The sequence below is a fragment of the Lepidochelys olivacea genome (genome assembly GCF_965140295.1).
Source record: "Lepidochelys olivacea isolate rLepOli2 genome assembly, chromosome: 10".
NCBI classification, from domain to species: Eukaryota; Metazoa; Chordata; order Testudines; family Cheloniidae; genus Lepidochelys; species Lepidochelys olivacea.
In genome coordinates, this window is record NC_140420.1 from 6,150,737 (window position 1) to 6,172,864 (window position 22,128).

A 22,128-nucleotide genomic window follows, 5' to 3' on the forward strand; every position below is an offset into this window, starting at 1 on the left:
GCTTTTTCTTCTTTCTCTCCAACACCTTTCTCATCGTCTCATCTGTGGCAGGTCTCCATATGGCCGACCTCCCAACCTTTCAGCTGCTCTAAGGTAGGGGAGAAGTAGCAGAGAAATTTCATCTGTGCTGTCCAAGTGACAGCAGTCTGTGTGTTTTAAATTATTATCCTTCCTCTTCTTGCTGCTTTATATTACTGCACTGCTCATGGAATGAATTTAAAAGGCAAGAGTTTCTTCTGAATCTACACAGAAGCCAACCTCCAAGTTCCTCTAATGTCCCCCCCCCCCTCAATTTTGAAGCTGTGAATTCTGCTGAACAGAGTTTCATTCAGTTTCTAATGATGGTTTGCTAAGACGCTCCAGTCTCTCGACACAATTTCTCAAAAAGTCCACCCTGAAATTATAGGGATTAATAACTAATAGGCCCTGTGGGAGGTGGAATATGATGGAGAGAAGGATAATTATTTTGCGAAAGAAAAACCTCTGCACAAGACAGGTACATTATCTTACAGGCAATGGCAGGACAAGTTTTCCCCACACCACTTGTCCAATGTGCTTCAACCTTCAGCTGAGGGAATGCTAAATCTAGGAGGAAAGGCTAGGTCAGCTTCCATGGCAAAGTCAGTTCTTGGCCTCTGCCGAAGCTGCCAAAATGGGTACCTAGTGCCAATTAATGACAAGTAGAGGGGCAATTTTTGTGTTGTGAACAGTTGCACACTGGGAATACCAGTAGACTCCCCAATGATGATTGCAGGCAGGGTTAGTCTCTTTCCCATGTGGGACCAAGTGGTCACTCAGACCACATTCGGTGACATCCATGGGGAAGGCTCTGTATCCTCTTATCAGAATCTATTCATGATTCACACCCCATTTTCAAAGCATTCACACTGGGATTTGAACTCTGCAAAGCAAAGGATCTCTCTGCTCTGGTCTACACTGGGGGCAGGGGGATCAATCTAAGTTACACAACTTCAGCTATGTGAGTACTTAGACCTACTCACGGTGGTGTCTTCACTACAGTGAGCAGACGGCTGCCGCTCCCCCGTTGACTCTGCCTGCGCCTCTCGCGGTGCTGGAGTACAGGAGTCGACGGGAGAGTGCTAGACTAGACACGGTAAATCGACCCCCGCTGGATCGATCGCTGCCCGCCGATCCAACAGGTAGTGTAGACATACCCCCTTTGGGCACTAATAATTGCATTTAGTCGTGGAGTCAAATTCTGTTCTCAGTGATGCCTGTGTAAACCTGAAGGAACTTGAAAGTCAATGGAATTATTCCAGACTTCCAAAAGGTCTTTCCTACCATTTAGGAACCATCCTCCACATAAGACTTCAACAACCACACCCACCCAAACACATTCCCACCCACACAAGAAATCTTGGCATTATCGTAGATCATTCTCTGCAAACTTCTGCTCAATATGCATCAGCAGTCAAAAAAAGTGAACAGAATGTTAGGAACCATTAGGAAAGGGATAGATAATAAAACAAAATATCATAATGCTACTTTGTAAATCCATGGTATGCCCACACCTTGAATCCTGCATGCAGTTCTGGTCACCCCATCTCAAAAAAGCTATTAGAATTGGAAAAGGTTCAGAGAAGGACAACAACAAATGATGAGGGGTATGGAACAGCTTTCGTAGAAGGAGAGATTAAAAAGACTGGAACTGTTCAGCTTAGAAAAGAGATGATTAAGGGGGATATGATAGAGGTCTATAGAATTGTGAATGGTGTGGAGAATGTGAATAGGAAGTATTATTTACCTCTTCACATAACACAAGAACTAGAGGTCACCCAATGAAATTAAGAGGCAGCCAGTTTAAAAATGAAGTACTTCTTCACACAGTGCACAGTCAGCCTATGGAACTTGTTGCTGGGGGATGTTGTGAAGGCCAAAAGTATAACTGGGTTAATGAATGAATTTGATACGTTCATAGAGGGTAGGTCCTTTGATGGCTGTCAGTCAAGCTGGTCAGGGACGCAACCCTGTGCTCTGGGTATCCCTGAACCTCCAACTTCCAGAAGCTGGGACTCGATGACAAGGAATGGGTCACTCAAAATTGCCCTGTTCTGTTTATTCTCTCTGAAGCATCTGCTCCTATCCACTATTGGAATACTGGGCTAGATGGACCATTGATCTGACCCAGTCTGGCTGTTCTTAGGTGATACCCGATCTTCATAATCCTCATCCCCAACTCTACCCCTGGAAATGCAGTTCCTTGAAAATTACCAGTAATTGTTTTACTCCTTTTAGTCTACTATGCGACTAAAATCATGGACCATCATGCAGCAGAGGCTGTTCCTCTTAGCTAGGATCTTAGCAGCAGCAGTTACATTACCAAGTCTCCGGGGAAATTTCAATAAATGTGTTCAAATGGAGCACTGTAAAACTGCCTATATTTGCTGTAAAAATGTTTTCACTATGTTTGTTCATTGGCTGCTTAGGGCACTTTTGTTTATTATTTTTACGGGAATCATGATGGGACAAAGAGAACCCAAGAAAAGATGCTTGCAACATGCTACCAAGCGATTCTCTGCAGCACTGAGAAGAGAGCAAAAGATTTCTGGATCCAAGAGGGTATTTGTCATAAAAATTGAAGCTGAAATGGACTCAGGATCACTCATGATCCACTTCCCATGCAATTGTAGAAATGAGAGGTGCTTACACTGGGTCCTAAGCGGGGACTCCTCAGTGTCCCAAAGTGCAAGGAGGGTGAAAGTTGTCCCGATGTTCCTGTCAGTATGCCAGTGTGGAAGATTCCATTCTGTCCCCCAAACTGACAGTTAGTTTGTATGTTCAGATGACAGATGTGCCTGGGTTCTATGTATACCCAAAGATAGTATTGGTATCCAGGTAATTGTAATTGTCCAGTAGCTCCAAGGTCAGAAAGATATGTCCTGTCAAATCTAAATGAGAGCAAAATCCCAGTTCTCCAGTCCCCTCATTTAGATAATCAGGAAATTGGTAGTTTTCAGGCTCGAGGCTATAAACTCTACCGGACTAGAGATGCTACCTAAGGCAGGAACTTAATGGTGTCTCAGAATGGTCAGACCTGCAGGACACTAAATGAGCAGCACCTCTCATCACATCAGCAGGCCTCGGGCACCCACTGGGATATGCCACTTAATAAGCCTGCTGCCACACGCTGCACCAGTTTGGCTTTCCTGAATGGATACGAGGTAGAACATGTGGCAAGAGCCTAACCTTGCATTGATGAAGGCATGGATGACCGTAGCAAGGTCCCTATCCATTGGAATGTGTCACACAGCCCCCTGGCCAGCCCCAGATGGAAAAAAGCCAGCCTGGTCGCCTCTCTAATCCGATTGCCTAAAAGCAACTGGGGATTTAAGAATGGCTCTAAGGCTGGAATGGGAGTGGCCATAGCAAAGGAGCTCCCTTGATCAAATGAGGTCGATATTGTCTCCATCATGTCTATTGGCTGTTTCAGTCTCCCCTGTACAGTCGGCAATAAACGTCCTACTCAGTGGGTGGTGTATGAGTTGTATCCATCTACCTGGCCATTGCCTAATCAAAAATAAGCGTAAGTGCACCAGCTGATGTCTTTTTCCCCCCACCCCACAACTGCGTAACCCAAAATCATAATTCCTGCACTTGGCATCTTGCCATAAGCATCTGGAGCATGGCGTTTATAGACCCTGCTAGCTGACTGCTGCTTTGTACTTAATGATCTCATGAACATGGAAAGTAACGAACTATAATCCTCAGTGAAGACAGAGGGGCGGGGTTGGTGAGAAAGAAAAGATATTTTCTGTGTTTGATCTTTCAGTGGGCTGGGAATGAAGAAATGTAATTAAAGTCTAACTGGATGAGATCAGAAGGCTTTTAAAATTAATAAAATGTGTAATCAACATCAAAACCGATCATATTTAAGAGACAGGCTCTGGAGTGAGACAGTGTTCAAATCACGCGTACATTCTCTCTCTAATTAAGTGAGACTGGACCTTTGACTATATGATACTGATGATAAATAATATAGGAATTAAGGACCTGTACCCACCCACAAACTCCATTAAGTCCCCGATTCAAATCTCACACTCTTTCGACTCTGCTCTAATGCCATTGACTAGAATGGAGTTACCCCAATTTACACTGGTTTAAAGTGAGATCAGAATCAGGCCCTATGGGAAAGGATTGTGGCAGAAGAAGAAGATTGTGGGGATCCTAGCCCAGCTCTGTTGCTCACCCAACATTCAGTGATATTGGATCTAAAATGCTAGTTTGAGCCTATCTGCCTAGGAAATTTCACTTGTTAAAGACAGACCGCCAGCTCGAAATCTAGTCAGTTTTACAGACCATAAGATTGTAGTTTCAGGTGCTTTACCTGCCCCACTGTCCAGACTCCTGGCCACCTTTTGGGGCTGTACAATCAAATTTTTCTAAAAGGATTTTTCTCTCTCCTGTTGCTTGGGGAAAGCCCCACATAAACAGTAGGGGAGGGAGGGAGTGACTTAGGCCCCAGTCCTGGAACTTCTTATGGCTGGATCCCTAGACCAATGGGGCTCAGTGATGACATGGAGTGTGCCCACCAGGCATCAGTTCCAGGAAGAGGGAGTAACTAACCATACAGGGGAAACAGCAAAACTGACTAGGCACAAAATCCTGTAAATTCTGCAAAGTATTGCCTACCCCAAATGTTCAAAAATCATGTGTCAGCCCCCCAAAAAATCACAAGATTTGTCTTAAAATCCTGAAATTGAAAATGCAATAATAATACATTTTGGGTTCTTTTCATTTGGTTTCCGGTTTCTGAGCCTTTAGGGTGAACTCTGGTCACATTTTCCAGCCTTTCTCCCCAACCACGAGTGCTAGAAACCTCCTTTTTGGTTTAATGAAAGTTGATAGTCTCACATGCTTCCAGAAGCTGGGGCTTTAAGTAAAACTTCAAATATCATGAGACTCACTATAACATTGTGACAGGTTTCAGAGTAACAGCCGTCTTAGTCTGTATTCGCAAAAAGAAAAGGAGGACTTGTGGCACCTTAGAGACTAACCAATTTATTTGAGCATGAGCTTTCGTGAGCTACAGCTCACTTCCGATTTTGAATTTGATGGTGTCCCTTTAAAAAAACAACTGATTTTAATAGTAGCCAGAACAACAATTGCACTAACCCCATTGCCAAATATTTTTAAAGGATACACCTTGGTCGAAAGCAGCTTTGAAACATTTTCATCGGTGAGCTATATTTTCCCTAGCCTATTCCAGTATACCCCCTGCTGGAGGAGTACACTGCTGTCTTATTAAAATCGTAGCTGCTATGGAGAGACATAATAGCTCTGTTTCTGGAAGAGAGGTGCTGAGGACTGTGACAGGCATTTCCAACACCTGCACTGACCCTTTATATTTTAATATACATATTTTTCCATGTTTAGGCTTTGAACATAACAACATAAGAATGGCCTACTGGGTCAGACCAAAGATCCATCTAGCCCAGTATCCTGTCTACTGACAGTGGCCAATGCCATGTGCCCCAGAGGGAATGAACAGAACAGGGAATCATCAAGTGATCCATCCCCTGTCGCTCATTCCCAACTTCCGGCAAACAGAGGCTAGGGAGGGGATAGGACAGGGATGCAATGCCCTAGGCCCCTCTAGGTCCCACTGTCCTTCATTTGCCCTCTTACTCTCCAGTGGCTGCACTTGTGGGGAGTTCTCTGGGGCAATCGCTCCCTGGCAGAGAGCTGGTTCTTCTTCCTCCCTTCCCCTTGCAAGAGAGGAGAGTCTGGCTGGGACAGGGGCCAGTCTCTCAGGGTATGTCTACACTACGAAATTAGGTCGAATTTATAGAAGTCGGTTTTTTAGAAATCGTTTTTCTATATTCGAGTGTGTGTGTCCCCACAGAAAATGCTCTAAGTGCATTAACTCAGCGGAGTGCTTCCACAGTACCGAGGCTAGAGTCGACTTCCGGAGTGTTGCACTGTGGGTAGCTATCCCACAGTTCCCGCAGTCTCCGCTGCCCGTTGGAATTCTGGGTGGAGATCCCAATGCCTGATGGGGCTAAAACATTGTTGCGGGTGGTTCTGGGTACATATCGTCAGGCCCCCGTTCCCTCCCTCCCTCTGTGAAAGCAAGGGCAGACAATCGTTTCGCGCCTTTTTCTTGAGTTACCTGTGCAGATGCCATACCATGGCAAGCATGGAGCCTGCTCAGGTAACCGTCACCGTATGTCTCCTGGGTGCTGGCAGACGCGGTACTGCATTGCTACACAGCAGCAGCAACCCCTTGCCTTGTGGTAGCAGACGGTGCAGTAGGACTGGTAGCCGTCATCGTCATGTCCGAGGTGCTCCTGGCCACGTCGGCTGGGAGCGCCTGGGCAGACATGGGTGCAGGGACTACATTAGAAGTGACTTGACCAGGTCATTCTCTTTAGTCCTGCAGTCAGTCCTATTGAACTATCTTATGGTGAGCAGGTAGGCGATATGGATTGCTAGCAGTCCTACTGTACCATCTTCTGCCAGGCAGGCAAGAGATGAGGATGGCTAGCAGTCCTACTGCACCATCTTCTGCTGAGCAGCCATGAGATGTGGATGGCATGCAGTCCTTCTGCACCATCTGCTGCCAGCCAAAGATGTAAAAGATAGATGGAGTGGATCAAAACAAGAAATAGACCAGATTTGTTTTGTACTCATTTGCTTCCCCCCCTCCCCCGTCTAGGGGACTCATTCCTCTAGGTCACACTGCAGTCACTCACAGAGAAGGTGCAGCAAGGTAAATCTAGCCATGTATCAATCAGAGGCCAGACCAACCTGCTTGTTCCAGTAAGAACAATTACTTAGGTGCACCATTTCTTATTGGAACCCTCCGTGAAGTCCTGCCTGAAATACTCATTGATGTAAAGCCACCCCCTTTGTTGATTTTTAGCTCCCTGAAGCCAACCCTGTAAGCCATGTCGTCAGTCGCCCCTCCCTCCGCAGAGCAACGGCAGACAATCGTTCCGCGCCTTTTTTCTGTGCGGACGCCATACCAAGGCAAGCATGGAGGCCGCTCAGCTCACTTTGTCAATTAGGAGCACATTAAACACCATACGCATTATCCAGCAGTATATGCAGCACCAGAACCTGGCAGAGCGATATTGGGCGAGGAGGCGACGTCAACGCGGTCACGTGAGTGATCAGGACATGGACACAGATTTCTCTGAAAGCATGGGCCCTGCCAATGCATATATCATGGTGCTAATGGGGCAGGTTCATGCCGTGGAACGCCGATTCTGGGCTCGGGAAACAGGCACAGACTGGTGGGACCGCATAGTGTTGCAGGTCTGGGACGATCTCAGTGGCTGCGAAACTTTCGCATGCATAAGGGCACTTTCATGGAACTTTGTGACTTGCTTTCCCCTGCCCTGAAGCGCATGAATACCAAGATGAGAGCAGCCCTCACAGTTGAGAAGCGAGTGGCGATAGCCCTGTGGAAGCTTGCAACGTCAGACTACCGGTCAGTTGGGAATCAATTTGGAGTGGGCAAATCTACCGTGGGGGCTGCTGTGATGCAAGTAGCCCACGCAATCAAAGATCTGCTGATATCAAGGGTAGTGACCCTGGGAAATGTGCAGGTCATAGTGGATGGCTTTGCTGCAATGGGATTCCCTAACTGTGGTGGGGCCATAGATGGAACCCATATCCCTATCTTGGCACCGGAGCACCAAGCCGGCGAGTACATAAACCGCAAGGGGTACTTTAAAATAGTGCTGCAAGCTCTGGTGGATCACAAGGGATGTTTCACCAACATCAACGTGGGATGGCCGGGAAAGGTACATGACGCTCGCATCTTCAGGAACTCTGGTCTGTTTCAAAAGCTGCAGGAAGGGACTTTATTCCCAGACCAGAAAATAACTGTTGGGGATGTTGAAATGCCTATAGTTATCCTTGGGGACCCAGCCTACCCCTTAATGCCATGGCTCATGAAGCCGTACACAGGCAGCCTGGACAGTAGTCAGGAGCTGTTCAACTACAGGCTGAGCAAGTGCAGAATGGTGGTAGAATGTGCATTTGGACGTTTAAAGGCGCGCTGGCGCAGTTTACTGACTCGCTTAGACCTCAGTGAAACCAATATTCCCACTGTTATTACTGCTTGCTGTGCGCTCCACAATATCTGTGAGAGTAAGGGGGAGACGTTTATGCTGGGATGGGAGGTTAAGGCAAATCGCCTGGCTGCTGGTTACACGCAGCCAGACACCAGGGCGGTTAGACGAGCACAGGAGGGTGCGGTACGCATCAGAAAAGCTTTGAAAACCAGTTTCATGATTGGCCAGGCTACGGTGTGAAAGTTCTGTTTGTTTCTTCTTGATGAAACCCCCCGCCCCTTGGTTCACTCTACTTCCCTGTAAGCTAACCACCCTTCCCTCCTCCCTTCGATCACCACTTGCAGAGGCAGTAAAGTTATTGTTGTTTCACATTCATGCATTCTTTATTCATTCATCACACAAATAGGGGGATGACTACCAAGGTAGCCCAGGAGGGGTGGTGGAGGAGGGAAGGAAAATGCCACACAGCACTTTAAAAGTTTACAACTTTAAAATTTATTGAATGCCAGCCTTCTGGTTTTTGGGCAATCTTCTGTGGTGGAGTGGCTGGTTGGCCGGAGGCCCCCCCACCGCGTTCTTGGGCGTCTGGGTGTGGAGGCTATGGAACTTGGGGAGGAGGGCGGTTGGTTACTCAGGGGCTGCAGTGGCAGTCTGTGCTCCAGCTGCCTTTGCTGCAGCTCAACCATACACTGGAGCATACTGGTTTGGTCCTCCAGCAGCCTCAGCATTGAATCCTGCCTCCTCTCATCACGCTGCCGCCACATTTGAGCTTCAGCCCTGTCTTCAGCCCGCCACTTACTCTCTTCAGCCCGCCACTTCTCCTCCCGGTCATTTTGTGCTTTCCTGCACTCTGACATTATTTGCCTCCACGCATTCGTCTGTGCTCTGTCAGTGTGGGAGGACGGCATGAGCTCAGAGAACATTTACTCACGAGTGCATTTTTATTTCTTTCTAATCTTCACTAGCCTCTGGGAAGGAGAAGATCCTGTGATCATTGAAACACATGCAGCTGGTGGAGGAAAAAAAAAGGGACAGCGGTATTTAAAAAAGACACATTTTATAAAACAGTGGCTACACTCTTTCAGGGTAAACCTTGCTGTTAACATTACATACATAGCATATGTGCTTTCATTACAAGGTCGCATTTTGCCTCCCCGCACTGCGTGGCTACTCCCTCAACCCTCCCCCCTCCCCGTGGCTAACGGCGGGGAACATTTCTGTTCAGCCACAGGCAAACAGCCCAGCAGGAACGGGCACCTCTGAGTGTCCCCTGAAGAAAAGCACCCTATTTCAACCACATGACCATGAATGATATCTCACTCTCCTGAGGATAACACAGAGAGATAAAGAACGGATGTTGTTTGAATGCCAGCAAACATACACTGCAATGCTTTGTTGTACAATGATTCCCGAGTACATGTTACTGGCCTGGAGTGGTAAAGTGTCCTACCATGGAGGATGCAATAAGGCTGCCCTCCCCAGAAACCTTTTGCAAAGGCTTTGGGAGTACATCCAGGAGAGCCGCGAATGCCAGGGCAAATTAATCCTTTCACATGCTTGCTTTTAAACCATGTATAATATTTTAAAAGGTACACTCACCAGAGGTCCCTTCTCCGCCTGCCGGGTCCAGGAGGCAGCCTTAGGTGGGTTTGGGGGGTACTGGCTCTAGGTCCAGGGTGAGAAACAGTTCCTGGCTGTCAGGAAAACCGGTTTCTCCGCTTGCTTGCTGTAAGCTATCTACAACCTCCTCCTCATCATCATCTTCTTTGTCCCCAAATCCTGCTTCCGTGTTGCCTCCATTTCCATTGAAGGAGTCAAACAACACAGCTGGGGTAGTGGTGGCTGAACCCCCTAAAATGGCATGCAGCTCATCATAGAAGCGGCATGTTTGGGGCTCTGACCCGGAGCGGCCGTTCGCCTCTCTGGTTTTCTGGTAGGCTTGCCTCAGCTCCTTAAGTTTCACGCGGCACTGCTTCGGGTCCCTGTTATCGCCTCTGTCCTTCATGCCCTGGGAGATTTTGACAAAGGTTTTGGCATTTCGAAAACTGGAACGGAGTTCTGATAGCACGGATTCCTCTCCCCAAACAGCGATCAGATCCCGTACCTCCCGTTCAGTCCATGCTGGAGCTCTTTTGTGATTCTGGGACTCCAGCATGGTCACCTCTGCTGATGAGCTCTGCATGGTCACCTGCAGCTTGCCACGCTGGCCAAGCAGGAAACGAGATTCAAAAGTTTGCGGTTCTTTTCCTGTCTACCTGGCCAGTGCATCTGAGTTGAGAGTGCTGTCCAGAGCGGTCACAAAGGAGCACTCTGGGATAGCTCCCGGAGGCCAATACCGTCGAATTGTGTCCACAGTACCCCAAATTCGACCCAGCAAGGCCGATTTAAGCGCTAGTCCACTTGTCAGGGGTGGAGTAAGGAAATCGATTTTAAGAGCCCTTTAAGTCGAAAAAAAGTGCTTCATCGTGTGGACGGGTGCACGTTTACATCGATTTAACGCTGCTAAATTCGACCTAAAGTCCTAGTGTAGACCAGGGCTCAGACAGCCCCTGGATAGGACTTATGAGCTCAGTCTCTGAAAGTCTGTTGCCCTTTCACGGGCTTTACCTCCTACCTTTCTTCCCAGGGAGTGTTGCTTGGCTGTCCACCAGAGTGGATCTAGAAGCAGTGTGGTCTGGGGCTGTCTTCTCCTCTACTGGCTTGCCTCTGTAAGTAGCAATCACCGCATGGAGCAGCCTTCTTTCTGGTCACCACCCCTTCCTATGGTAAGCTTCCCCCTTCCAGGAGGAACAACCTGTGCCGGTGAGCCTCCTGAGTGCAGCAGAGGCCCAGAGAAGCTCATTAGCCACCTCCCAGCCAGTGGGCGGGCGTGGCCCTTCACAGATATACAGAGGAGTTTACTAAAAAGGGCCCGTGTCTGTGTATGCGCCCACAAAGAGAGTCTTCGGTGCACAAGGAATCCAGGTCTGTGTCGCTAACGTATGACACCTGATCATCAGTGTTTTCTTTTAAACAGAAAATCTTCCATATTATTACTGCGATGACAGCACAGCTTGCCTATTTCCCCCCCGCCTCGAGCTGGGGCCGGGGAGGCATATGACACTGGCAGCTTAGCTCAAGACTGCAGGTCGCTGGGATAGGTTGTCCAGTTTAAAGAAGCCTTGTCAATGGCTGACAGATCTTTCTTGTCTCTTTTCAAAGATCAGCGAGAAGGGCATGGGGGAAGACCCGCCCTGGAAGTCCCATCCCATCCTTTCACCCCGTGGCAGTAAATGGACACTTGAATTTAACCCTGAACAGAGCTTTGTCTGGCAGAGAAAGGATGGGACGCAGTTAGCTATGTTGACTGTCACCTGGTGGGTATACTGGGGGAGAGCGGGATGGAAGGGTATATTTTAGCCTCATTCCACAATTTTTTGTAATGACTAAGAAAAAGGGAATTAAAAAAACCCTGCTCCATGCTAAAGTGGCTATTAAAATGGATACTAAAATGTGTCTGAAAAGTGACAGCAAGGCCGATTTTTGCATTAACCAGCTGATTTTTTGCTACTGAGTCTGCAAATGAAGTCTCCATGACTTTCTTTCCAGGTCTTTTTTTATAAAAAACTCTTCTGCTGGGGAAATGCTTGTAAATGTCACCTCCTTTTGTCATGCATTTTCTAAGCCCTGATTTTATTTCTTAGTGGGAAATGGACTCGGATCATCTTTGGGTTTGAAGTTTTATTTATTTGGTGCAAGTTTTTTTAAACCCTTAAAACAATGCAGACTGTAGAGAGGGCCTTTTTCCTTCTGTGTTTGTACAGCATCTAGCGCCCCAGGGGCCTGGTCAATGACTGGGTTCCCAAAGTACTACTGCCATACAAATAATAATAATCATCATAGAATCATAGAACTGGAAGGGACCTTGAGAGGTCATCTAGTCCAGTCCCCTGCACTCAGGGCAGGACTAAGTATTATCTAGACCAGGGATCGGCAACCTTCGACACGTGGCCTGCCAGGGTAAGCCCCCTGGTGGGCCAGGCCAGTATGTATACCTGCCGCATCCGCAGGTGTGGCTGATTGCAGCTCCAACTGGCCGTGGTTTGCTGCTCCAGGCCAACTGGGGCTGCGGGAAGTGGCGCGGGCCCCCCATTAGCCTGGAGTGGTGAACTGCGGCCAGTGGAAGCTGCAATTGGCCGACCCTCGGACGCGGCAGGTAAACAAATCGGCCCGGCCCACCAGGGGGCTTACTCTGGCGGGCCGCATGCCAAAGGTTGCCAGTCCCTGATCTAGACCATCCCTGACAGGTGTTTGCCCAACCTGCTTTTAAGAATCCCCAATGATAGATAATGATGATTAATGCATGCCCCCTCATCAAACTACACTGGCCCAACCCTGCAAGGAACCAAATTCCAGGAGACTTGATGGAACTCAGCACCTCTCAAGAGGTGATCAGCACCATTGCAGAAAAGTCCTTGTGTTACTGCAGACAACTATAATAAACTGATCTTAAAGAACCTGTCCTCCCAACCTAACCTGCCTACAACACCCAGAACAAGCATTCTCTTCCCCTTCCCACTGTCCCCTGACAAGTATCCCACCTTCCTTCTATCTATTGAATGCTGGCCAGCACCTTGACCCACTCCTCCCCAGCCACTGTCCAGTCCTCCCACTCTGCACTGAAAATCATCCGGACTCCCTTCCACCTCCTGTCCTTGACATTCATTCTGCCCCCTCCCAACCCTGCCATCCCCTGAACCCCCGCTAGTGGCATTAAAGGGGTTACATGATCAATAGCAATTCTGGTCGACCAAAAATGAGCCGGCTCTCCTCCTCCTTGACAGTGCCACCAGTAGCAACCTCGGAGGGAGGGGGTTTTGATTCTGCAGCTGCATCTATGCACTTCAGAGGTGGAGAGAGGGTCAGAAAGCCACAGATATTGTCATTTGCATTGGGCTCTATGTCTATAATCAATCCAGAGCCCCAGGAGGTGATTAAACAAGTGACAAGTGCATGGGCAAAATAAAGCTATCAGTGATTCGAAGGCTCCAGCAAATCCAAAATGCTGTTACATTCTTCCAGGGCCTAGTTTCTTCTCTGGAAAGACAGAGCTACACTTATTGCTAATGCTGGCAGAGTAAGAGTCAGTCAAGGTTTATTTCAGAATTCACACTTTAGGAAAAACTGACTGAGGTTCCCCACCACGGCAGCAAACAAGATTTGTTGCAAACAGATTAATCCAAGTGGTTGTTTAGCTGCTAGATGAGATAATCTCAGATTTGCTGGTTTACGATGTTCAGCCACAGGCTGCACTGGGCGAGGGGAGATGAGGAAAACGGACACAAAAGTTAACAAATGAGCAAACTCCTGTTAAAGTAAATGGAGATGTCCAGTGATTTCTGTGGGAATTGGATGGGACCCACAGTAACAGGAGGCAAGGAGCAGTCTGAGTTTTAATCGTAAACATTTATAAGACATCAGGCTCCAGGAAGGGTGGAGAGTGTTTTACTGCCATCACAGATCCTCCTTCAAGTCCCTTCTTACAATCCACCTTTTCCATAACGCAGTTACAAAACTGCCTTCTGGTAAAAGCTAGGCAAATGGCCAGGTGCGGTCACTGTGGCCATTGCAACTCATTGGCTGTGACTTGTGTTCCCAGCTGGCCTGTACTAAAACATCCTGTAACCTTTGGCATGTCGCCACCTGTCCATGTGTTTGTTTCCTCCACCTGTCCTGTCTCAGCTTTCAGGCACCCGCAAGCCCACCCATAATGCGAACTGTAGCGTGGCCACGCTCAAGCATTTCACAATCCCATGAGTCGATCACCAAAAGATCATGGGACTGGTTTAAAAATCATGAGAATTTGCTTAAAAATAATCGTTTTTGTTTTGGGGGTTTTTGGGGGGGGGAGTTGTTTTTAAATGTTGGGTTCTTTTTACTTGCCTTCTGATTTCTGTGCCTGTTCTTTATTCTTTTTTTTTTAACAATGAAAACTGAGATTCTCATGTAATCCCTTGATTCTGGCAGCTGGCGCTTTAAGAAAAATACCAAATATCATGAGACTTACGACCTAATCACAAGAGCAGGCAGCAGTGTAACTGCTTTCTCTTGGCCATAGTTTCATTGCAGTGAATGGCTCTTGTCCCTTTCACTTAGACCCCTCAGCAGTACATTTCTGTGGGTCATTTCTGATGGTCACGAGCTCTGCATGGAAATGCTTGCCTCGCGCACTGTTGAAGGAACAGCCTTTGAAACCATCCATCTTTTTCTTCACGGTGTGAGTGCAGAGCTGAGCCAAGTGACTTAGACAAACGTTCTTCATGTACATATGCCTGCAGTCAATTTCAAAGTGGTAATTAACATGTAATGTCTCAAAGGTGGCCACTTCACTGAAAAGCTTAGTCATAGCTTGGCAGGGTTTAGATAATTTGAGTTTGTATGAGCCAGACAGATCGAGTTTGTCTTACCATAGACTGTCTCAGCTTAGTCATTGTTGCTTAAAAGTTTTTAAGTTTTGCTATCCTATCTATCTATCTTGGATGTGTCTGCAAATATAATACAATGGATTTTTTTCTACATTTGGAAAAAAGTGAGAAAAAATATATACAGATTTGCTGTATATAAAAATATGGTTGCTAGATCTCGCTGAGGCCCTAAGTCATTGGCTCTAACCTCTTCAGAACAAGTAAACAGGGAATCTGTGAATTAATAACCTCCACTGACCTCCAAGCCTTTACATGTGTAAACATCTGATGTGGGAGTGAATCTAGCAATCCACTTTACCAACTGGAAGGCACTGTGCTCTCTTTGATACCTGCAAATCTTTGGCCCAGGCCGAAATAATTAATTAAATGAAAAGAGGAGGAAAAGAAAACAAATCCCAGTGATGGGTGAAGAGCAAATTCACATGATTGAGGGGAAGAACAATGTCTTTAAAAACAACTGTTCTCATTTGCAATTATTGGCTGCATGACGTATTTGGTTTATGCATTTCTGTGGAAGGGAGCTTTTTTTCCCCTCTCCCCGCAGGGATCACATGAGCTTTGTCAAAACAGTGACTCAGAGTTTCGCATTGTTGTGGGGCTCTCATTTTGTTCTCCATTCATCAGAGAGAACAATTTCCCCCCAGAGTGCAATCGGGTTTCTAGCTTTCATTTGCCAGCCCTTCTGAAGTTACTATGAAGCATCCACGGGTGTTGATGTATCTATCCATCTTGTCATGGAGCCTCTGAGTGCCTTAATGAGCCACAGAGTTGTGGAGCAATAATTATAGGCTGATCTGGTCAGGTTGCCTATAGGTAAAGGTATTTCCATTATAAGACCTTGTTCTCAGTTGCTTATAGCTTTGCCAAACTTTAACTGTTTGGGCTGAAATTTCCCATGCTGGGTCTCCTTTTCCCACCCCTGAAAGTTTAAGCTAAAACGGCTCAGCCATTTCCAAGAACGAGGGGAGGGTAAAACAAACATTGTTTTGTTCGTGTTAAAAAAAAATCATACAACTTTTTTTTTCCACTGAGCTGTTCTCGCACCTCCATGCTTCGGAGCAGTGTCTTGACATTTGGCTTGAGGATCCCCTGATGTCAAGGATGTGCCTCTTGCTGCCCCCATGAAAATCTGCCCAAAGTTGGCTACGTTATGAGCCTCTGGAAAATCTCAGGTCCCACATGGCTCAGTAGAGATTTATTAGAGACTGACAGTGAAATTCTCTGAAGATCCCATCTGCACTGAGCATGGTCCAGTCCAGGGCTGCAGGGGCTGAGCAGGATTTTCCCTGCAATTGCACCTCATGTCCTATAGGGAGTGCTTGTGCCGTCAGGCACCAGAACAGAGAGCAAGGGCTTTATCTCGCCAGTGCTCACAATGCTCCCACGCTGGCAACCAGGCAGTGAAGGAAAAGAAGGGAGTGCTATGATTTCAATACAGGGGGGTGAGGAAGTGGAGAGGGGATGGGATGAATAGAAGCAAGGGGTTGCAGGAGCCAGAGGATGGGAGGAAGCAGAGGGGCATAGGAGCAAGGGCCAGGGAGGTGACTGGGAGGGTGTACAGGTGCAGAGGTATACAGGTGCAAGAGCCAGAGTTTGGTGGAGGGGTTGGTTAGGCTGGAGAAGGGCAGAAGCTGTGGGGTTAGATGGGGAGTAGGAGTGAGGATTGAGTAGGAGGAGCGGGGGTGAGAGGAGCCAGTTGGTAGGGTTGGGGGGGGTCTATAAGAGGAAAAGAGAATGGGCTCAGGGGAAGAAGTGTCTATAACCATGAGATAACACTCTCCTGGAGAATCTGGAACTGAACCCAGGAGTCCTGAGTCTCTGCATTACTCCATTGTCAGCAATATTGTGAAACCCACTGGCAAAGTATGTGCCTCATCCCCTCTCAGGACTGGTCCACATAGAAGACAACAGCCTACTATTGCTACCAGTTACTTTGTTAGCTCAAGCGGTAGAGTTCTGCTGTGGATCTGAAAGCCCAATCCAGGAGTTGACCCAATCTGAGAGTCAATATGGTTTCATATGAGGAAATTTCATATTTTTCAGCCTGTATGTAAAAAAGAAAAGAAAAAGGAATGACATCCCCCAAACTACAGAAAGAGAACATTAGGGCTACAGAGTCATCCTCTCAGACGTTAGGAAATGCCATGTGATGAGGCGTACAAACCTTCGCCAGCTAGCTGAGGGTTAAGGATCTGCTCTGAGCTAAAGCAGCCCCACCCAGCCGAACCTGTAGGGCCTGCCTGGCCTGGAGGGAGGAGGTAAAAGGCAGCAGACCAGCTCTGTGGGTGGTAGGCTGGGGAGAGAACTGGCCTTTAGACCTTGGCTCCCGGGGAGGAGTTGGCAGAAGGCTGGAACTGCTCAGGAGACAGTTGGTCCCTTTCCGGAGAGTTCTGATGCTGAACCAGCGCACAGACTGTAATAGAGACTTAAAGAGGCACGGATCGAGGGTATGGCCCTGCAGGCTACGTCTACACAGTGATAACAGACCTGTGGCATGGCCATGGCTGGCCCAGGTGAGCTGACTCGGGCCTTGGGGGCCTGGGCGGTGGGTCTATAAACTTGCAGTGTAGACGTTCAGCTCAGGCTGGGGTCAGGACTGTGGCTCCCCACAAGTGGAGAAGGTCTCAGAGCCAAGGCTCCGGCCTGAGCCTGAATGTCTGCACTGCAATTCTGAGCCCCGGGAGCTGACTCAGCTGACCCAGTCTTGCAGTTCTGCATGACTTCTGCAGACCGGGCTGGAGGGCTACAACCCCCAGGGGGCCCTGTGGGAGGCCAGCTCTGTGACCTGCCTGTATTAAAGTTACCTGTGCAACTTGAATTCGGCCGCTTGTGCGTATGCATTGCGATACAGTCTTCGATTACAAGATCCCATCCTTTCTTCGTACGTGATGCAACCACAGAACAAAAGATCCAAACATCTTCATTGGAAAATGACCTAAAATAAATGAAATTATTCAATAGAACAAATTATTTTCTTTGCATAAAAGAGAGAATATTCCCCTTATTTCCCAGGAATGAGATTTTGTTAATGAAATCTCATGGTAATAGGCTAGATAATGGCAGAGTTTAGCCTAAAGGTGCTATTTTCTAACTGGTAATGTCCGTGAGATTATACATAGTCAGGGCTGGTGATTAAATAATGAGACCTAATTTTGCATTATTTATGCTATTTCATCTAACAGTCATAGGTAGCAACAGCCGTTCAGTCTGCCCTTACAGGTCTTTTATTGTATTAAGTATGTAATCCCCCCAGAGAAACCTTTCCATTTAAAGGTACGTTGACGTTTATGGCAGACAGTGTATGGAATACAGACACTGCACCACCCAGCGAGCCCAGGTATCAATAGCAGTGAGGCATTGCTTATGTGAGTGGAGCAGAGTCGAGTGTGCTACACACCTGAACCCCAGGTTACACACCCTACAGAGCTCTCTACACATACAAGTTTTGCCTCCCACGTCTCCACTGCTCTTTGTAGCAGTGTAGTGGCCCACTGCCTTCCCCCCTGCTAGAGCCTTTCCTTGCCTCAGGGAAAGGTTTGCTGCCGGGGCCTTTCCCCGCTGCCGGAGCCTTTCCCTGCGGCGCGTAGCTACACACCTAGTGGTTGTGCTTTCAGCATAGACTTGGCCGTAGAAACCTCTTCTTGGTCAAACACAAAGGAGAGAGAGAGAGAGATCTCATCAACTCGGCTCTTCTCAGCTTATGGCAGGACAAAGCCCAATGGGTTGCTGCTCTCCATTCCTTCAGGCTGAAGGGTTGAACCAGAGCCAGCCACATTTCAACAGGGCAGAATCTGAAGGAATAGCAAGGACCTCAGTGGGGTAGGGGCTGTCTTTTTAGTCTGTGTTTGTACATCATCTGTTACAATGGAGTCCTGGTCAATGGCTGTTAATTACTACTACTACTAATAATCATGATCTTACCGCCCAGAGCAATCCTGCCAGGACATTCATTCCTAAGAGTAGGAGTACTTGTGGCACCTTAGAGACTAACCAATTTATTTGAGCATGAGCTTTCGCTGTAGCTCACGAAAGCTCATGCTCAAATAAATTGGTTAGTCTTTAAGGTGCCACAAGTACTCCTTTTCTTTTTGCGAATACAGACTAACACGGCTGTTACTCTGATTCCTAAGAGTGTTGCTCAGAAATCCTTTGGCCAGATTCTCAACACATACACAGCTCCTCTTTACTGTTCTGGTGGCGCAAAGGGCCCAGGAAGCCAGCTTAACCAGCCAGTTGATAATCCTCCTGATGTAAGAGATTTCCTTCTAACTCTTACTTCTGTCTGTCTTATGTCTACTCCTTAGACGAACCACATATGCTGCCCCCCAGTAGAGAGAGATTTCCTCCAAAGTCTTTTTCAATAGAGAGACACTGCAGAACTTCCTCCTGCACTGGACACTTGTCTAATAGAGTGGATGGAAAAATACCAATTAATTTTGGGGGAAATTGTGAAACGTCCCAGGTTTTGGTTTTTGTTGACATTTCCCTAATTTTTTTTCCAGGCCATCCCTGCCTCCCTCCCACCCCCAAACTAGGTTTTTAAAAAATGTTTTTGGATAAAAAAAATAAAAAAACTGTTAAAAATGCCGATTAGTTGAAAAACTGGAAAATGTCATTGAAAGAGAATTTTTTCCATTACAATGTTTCATCTTGACTAACAGCCATTGTTTATCCAAATGACTTTTCTAATCATCCCCCCAATAGTCATAGCCACCGGCCTCTAAAGTGGTGACTGCTGTCATGTTTTATGGTGTTGGTTACAAAAAAGACCGAACAGAAGGATGGCCTTGTGTTCCAGGCCCAGACTGGAATTCAGGAGATTTAGGGTGACTTCCTGGCTCTGCCACTTCTTTCCTGTGTGACCTGGGGCAAGTCTCTTATGCCTAGAGTTGGGTGGGAAATGGTTTTCCTGTCCCACCAAAGTTTTAGAGATTTTGAAAATTTTTCCCAGTCCAGAATCAGGATGAAAAGTCGAAAACATTTCAAAATTAGCAAAACAACATCTTTCAATTCATGTGAAATGACTTTTTTTTTTAAAATTTGATTCACAACAATTTTGGAAATTTCATTTGGATTTTGAACTTTTCTGGTTTTTACTACATATTAACTTAAATTCGGAAACTCTAAATCATGCTGACTTGAAAAACACAACTTTTCACTTCAAAAATGTCAAAACAGGACCTTTGAACAATTTCAGAACTTAAAAAAAAAGAAAAGAAAAGTCTAAGCGAGAAATCTGTTGCCACCTGGTCCTTTCCTGTGAAAAGTTTCAGCTCTGATGAATTGGCATTTTCCAACCAAAAAAAATTTTTAGTCAGAAATCTTCCAAATAGCTCTACTCAGGACCTGATTTTCAAAGATGCCAAGAACCTCTAGATTCCATTACAGTTAAGGAGACATTTTCAGAACCTCTGAAAATGGGGACATTGATCTCTCTGTGCCTTAATTCTCCACCTGTAAATGGGGGGTTGTGACAAAGTATTTGAGAGTTAACAGGTGAGCCTATGCTCTGTGATACTAATTAACTTCCCCAGGGAGGACTGATTGGGGAATGAAATGTAACTGAGTAATCAGGATAACAGGTTGAGTGAGCTAAAGGATTAATTAGTTGTCAGCTGAGGACTGATTAAAAAAGGGGCACAGGAAAGACATGTAAGAGAGAGGAGCAGCTGAGCCCAGAGTCAGAGAGATCTCCAGCAAGGGAGACCTCTTCTCCTCTTGGGCCCTGGCAAAAGGGCTGAAGATACAAGGCATGTTATTGCTTCACAAATCTGCAAAGGAGGGAGGGATCTGAAGTAAACAGCATGGAGTGGATATCCAACCAGTGGAGTCTGAACAGGTTTTTGTAGTGCAAGAAGGCTGGATCGGAACATGCCCTGCTCCAGGGGTGTTATAAGCACTGAGATACAATGGTGACGGGAGCTCTCGAAAGCCCTAAAATGCATGTATCCTCACAGTGTAGTACTTCCTGGAATGACATAGTGTTTGGACAGCCAGATAGCAGAATGAATGTTGGCCTGTCTTACATTGCAACTTGCAGAGAGGGGACATTTGGGGAATAACTTGAAAAGATGGCAGCTGTCTTCAGGTTGTATTGCTCATTTATAAGAGCAGTAAGGGGGAAATAAACTCGAGCTAATCCATCTTTCTAGGGTCACTGCTCCTATTGGAAGTTCATAAAGTGTGGCAGAACTGCTTACTTACATTCTCTGCATAAAGCAACTTACTGAACATGCACTAAATGGCCCAGACCATGCCATATTACAGTTATTCATTTAAAAAACCCTAGTAAATATATTGATTTGGCCACAAACTGATAAATACATGAGTGGCTCTTACATCATGCACCTAGCTGGCTTCCTTTAAGGTGGACTTAAGCCAGTGTGCCGGGTAGCAACCTTCATTATTTTGATTTTGGGTCTGAGTACTGTTGAATTAAAGGTCCTGACTTTGAAATCCCATAGATCTAGATAAACAACTCCTCATTTTTGCAGATCATGTTGTTAGCCTATCGCTGCCCAACAGCCATATGTTATAAGCTGTCCATAAAGTGTCACAGCCAGTCAGCTTATATTGTGTTTTGTTGCTCCAAAATTAGAAATCTGCCATTGTGTGGACAACTGCATTTCAGCAATGTGATGCTATTTCACCAATAAGTCCTACCACTCCTCTCCCACACCTCCACTGGAATAAAGCTCCACCAAAATAATACACAGCCAGGTACCATTTCCATTTGTCCTTCACAAGCTCTTGTACTGAGTGATTACAACCGTAAAGGATGCATTTCAAAGCCAGAGGACTGAAGGTAATGCAATTAGTAGATTAATTTGCCCATTCTTCATCTCTCTAGGCCAGAGAGTTTTGCTCTAATGAAGGGTATCAAACAAGCATTTCATCATGATTTAATAGAACAGTTATTTATTCCATAGAGACATTGACAAATCATTAAAGGAGCACTTCTCGGGGATTCGTGGTGGACAGAGAAGGCAAATCACTGGGTTAGCACACAAGACTTACGTCATTAGTCTCCCAGGTTCCAGCATGATAGAGATTATATGGAGGGCATATTAGATTCAGTCTAATCCAGAATGGGTATTTATTGCAGACTGGTGCAATGTTGCTCTTTGTCTTCCCTTAGTAGTTGGGCTACCTATAAGGGGAACTGCTTACCTCAGCTACAGCTAAGGGAGTTACTCCTCGAGGTATCCCAAATGGTAGAGACATATGCTTGCAGCACTGAAGGTCCCCAAGTTCAAACACAGCTGACAACTCAAGCAATGGATTGTTATATTTACATCACCACCCAGTTAGTTACAATGCAACACAGCTAGCCCTCTCTGAGTAGTGAAGAGCCAGGGCTGGAAAACTAGCATCATTGCATAGAACAACCTATAGAGCCTTCCATTTGGGGATCCCGAAGCACTTTGCCAACATTAATGAATTAAACCTCACAACAACACAGGTCGGTAGAGCACTATTGTTATCCCTATTTTTCCGATGGGGAAACGGAGGCATGGAGCAATAGTCACGGAAGTGACCTGCCCAAGATCGCACAGGAAGTCAGAGCTAGAACCCAGATCTCCAAATTTTCAGTCCTGCGCTTTAACAACCCCTTCCTCCTA